Source organism: Vespa velutina, chromosome 10 (assembly GCF_912470025.1).
Source record: "Vespa velutina chromosome 10, iVesVel2.1, whole genome shotgun sequence".
NCBI lineage: Eukaryota > Metazoa > Arthropoda > Insecta > Hymenoptera > Vespidae > Vespa > Vespa velutina.
The window spans coordinates 5,225,015-5,228,743 of NC_062197.1; the positions used below are offsets into that span (position 1 = coordinate 5,225,015).

At 33.7% G+C, this 3,729-nt stretch overlaps 1 protein-coding gene across 7 annotated transcripts in view; it reads right to left on the reverse strand.

Annotated features, from left to right (window-relative positions):
• LOC124952293 (ral guanine nucleotide dissociation stimulator) overlaps positions 1-470 on the reverse strand; it is a 30,553-nt gene extending 30,083 nt beyond the window's left edge. For 3 of the 7 annotated variants that reach the window (XM_047501918.1, XM_047501922.1, XM_047501916.1), the window contains exon 1: positions 1-470. This exon is cut by the window's left edge. The gene's annotated coding sequence lies outside the window, so the exon portion shown is untranslated. The other 4 variants (XM_047501919.1, XM_047501917.1, XM_047501921.1 and 1 more) reach the window with 4 other exon arrangements.
• Positions 471-3,729: the final 3,259 nt, after the last annotated feature.

The following is a 3,729-nucleotide window of genomic DNA, read 5'->3' on the forward strand; positions in this document are numbered from 1 at the left end:
AGAGAGAGAGAGAGAGAGGACACTGACACACGAAACGTCAACGGCACTTGCACGCCGCGCACACTAAATAAGCACTATTTATAAAAACACCACTAACTTAGCCACAATTGGCTTACGCACTTTCCAAATTAATCGTAAAAGTATTATCCAATATCTCATGCCCTACCAGATTTTATCTATTATCGTGATATTGTCCCTCTAACGTTAAAGAACGTTACACGAATTATTCTTACTCCTTCTTGCTAGATGCGTGCTTATGCCCCTTTATGATGGCTTCTGTCGTTCCCGTTGTTCCTAACGAAATACGAAAGTACGAAACGAACGTACAAACCTCCTCGATCGGCTCACGGACAAACGCTACCTAGCTAACTTCCAACAGACGTTCTCGGCGACACGAGAAACACACCGCCACCACAATACCACTACTCACTACTACTACTGCCACCATTACCACCACCAACTGGTGAGTATTTCCCTCCTACCCTTTCCCCCACCTCATCGTCCTTCTCCACCACCTCCTTCCTCTTTTACGGTTTACAATCCACTCCTCACAGCTATAACATACGTTATGACTACTGGAAAGACGCGGAGTTATACCTTCCCCAGCCCTCCCGTACCCCCTCGTCACTCTTTCCAGCAACCAATCTCTTTACCCCTTCCTTACTCTTATTCTTCGAATCCTTCCAATACTTCCGTACGATTCACTTTGCTAATACTAATCGTTCTTCTAATCAAACCGTTTTGTTTACTACAAAAATATACCGTTATAAATGAAACAAATAAAATGAAAATAATGAACTATTAACAAGGGAGCAATCGTGAAAGAAAACCGATACAATCGACCGTACGTACTTACTACGTTCCCGCTATGGCGCCATTTTGTGCCGATGGCAGCGCGCGCACCTACTTTCAACAGAATGGCGGCAACTTCGAAATCGCGATTAATATACTTTTTTTTTCTCTATCGACCCATTTGAATGTGAGAAAAAGAGGAAATAAAAAAGAAAAATAAAGGACATTAAAAATGGTATACCTGTTTTTATCTCTGCATCGATATTCTTTCTTTCATCCTTTCGTTCATAATCGCTTCTCCTTTGATTAGCTACACTTTACAATGTCGAAAGAGAGAGAGAGAGAGAGAGAGAGAGAGAGAGAGAGAGAAAGAGAGAGAGAGAGAAAGAGAGAAAAAAGGCTACACATAAAAAGAGAAAAACGTGTCGTTCATAATAATGAAATTTACATTACATGCTTAGTATGCGTGTGTATATATGTGTGCGCGCGTGCACACGGAATTATTACAAAAGGTTACAACGGGAACGAAGGTATAACAATTAAACGGAATTGCAGTCTTGAATTGTGCGTGATTCTGATTGTTTCTGAACCAAAAAAAGAAAACACTTAATGATAAATTTTTATCATTTTCGTTTACGAAGGAATAATCAATTATTACATAGAATTGGTCGTTCTCGCTACAACGATCCTATAATTTTTTTTTTTTTAAATAACGTTTAAAAAGCGTTGAACATGCATTTTGACGATGATATGATATTTATACAAAAGGTAAGAGAAAGAGAAATGCAGAGAAAAAGAGAGACAGAGAGAGATAGAGAGAACACAAGGAATGGGAATGATATAGACGCGTACACAAAAAGACAATACGTTAGACGAGAGACGAGAGACTTTTTCACAACATTTAATAAAACGCTATCAACTATGTATGCCTTTTTTTTTTTTTTTTTACTCAAATAATCTAAAAGTTACTTACATATGTGCTTATATGTATATTTATATGCCATACGGAAGTGTCACATCCCACATAACGCGTATAAACGACGACGTTTCTCGCTTCTCCTTCTTTATACAGATAACACGTCTTTTTCAATGACGGACTTTTTTCTTTTCTTTTCTTTTCTTTTCTTTTTTTTTCGATTTTTTTCTTTCTTTCTTTCTTTTTTTTTTCTTTCTTTCTTTCTTTCTTTTAAACGCTCATTCAAAATACACGAATTATATTAATCATTTAGGCACCGATCAATGTGAACAAACATATAAAGAATGAGGGCAGGAATAAAGGAAAATATTCTTAATAGAAGGAGTTTGGGAGTTGACACGTCCACACAATAAGTATGTATAAATTTAATACTAATCCTCATATATCATTGTTTTCTTACGTAGAATTGTTTTGAATTAATTGTGGGTATTAGCGATCAACGTCCCGGGATGCTGAAAAGGTCTGTGTCGGAAAATCTACTGGGTGATTAAGAATACATGTGACATGTGCCGCAAGAAAAAAGAAAAAGAAAAAAGAATAAAAGAAAAAAAGAAAAAGAAAAAAAAGAGAGAAAAAAAATATCAGGACAATGTATATATAAATACAGCACGAGTTTCATTACATTTTCTTTTTCCTTTTTTCTTTCTGTTTGTATCTTTTCTTTTTGTATGTTTTTTTTTTAACGTTTCAATCATGAAATTGTTTCATATTTGTCGGAGAAGTTAATATTGTTATTCTAAGGCCTTCGTTCTCCATGAGAATTTTTTCTTTTTCCTTTTTTTTTTGTCCTCTTATTAAATATGAAACGCAAAACGAAAGGATATTGCAATTTCAAATGAAGTACGAGAAAAGAACATTTTCGATTTTAGACTTCATAAGTTAACGCTTAATTTTTTTTTTTTCTTTTCTTTTCGGTTTTTTTTTCTTTTTTTTTTCTTTTTTTTTTTTTTTTTTTTTTTTTTTTTGCAAACGACGACATGCGCGTGCCGTTTTTTTATGTCAGCACCATACGGCTTTTTCTTCTTGGCGTTATTATTACAAATGGCCGTTCGTATTTATTTTCAAACGTTTGTGCTTTTCGTTTAATAAACGTGGACACGGTACAAGGAAAAGATGTATATATCTTCTATTACCGAAGAACAGGTGTAAATCGACGATCGAAAAAAGACCATTTTTCAAATGCGATCTATCTCGATCCCACATATAAAAGTTCCGCGATAATATATCTCTTATAACCTATGACCTTTGTGTGTGTGCAAAACTGCATCATACGCACGAGTATATCACAATCGCTCACGTTGTCGTATTTCGTGTGTAACCGAGAATATGCGTATACATTATACGCATATAATATTTTTTCATACCATTTTTATATAAATTGATAAAATTCAATTTGTGTGCGGATTTTTTTCTTCTTTTTTTTTTTTCCTTTTTTGTTTTGTTTTGTTTTGTTTTTTAGTGCGATCGAAAAATATAACAAACGAATAAACAAACAAACAAACGAACAAACAAACGAACAAACAAACAAATAAGAAATTTATATTAATGCTTTGCATTTGCTTTTCTTATATAATCCAAATGTATCCCTTTTAAAAAGAGACATACGATTTTCATTCTGAGCTACGTTTACAAGTATTTTTATAACGCTAGTTATTACAAACCGCATTTCTAAGCTGATCCCATGTTGTTTCTTGGTCACAACCACGTTGATTACCTACTGTTCACTTTGGTAGCATACTCGCCTTTTTTTCACACATACACACACATACATACATACATACATACATACATACATATATATAAGTGTGTGTATATACACATACATATATATATATATACATATATATATTTTTCGTTCTTGTTTTTTTGCTTTCCTTTCTTTCTATCTTTCTTTCTTTCTTCCTTTCTTTCTTTTTGTATCTATCTCATTTCTTTTCTTTTTCTTCTTTTATTAATATTAC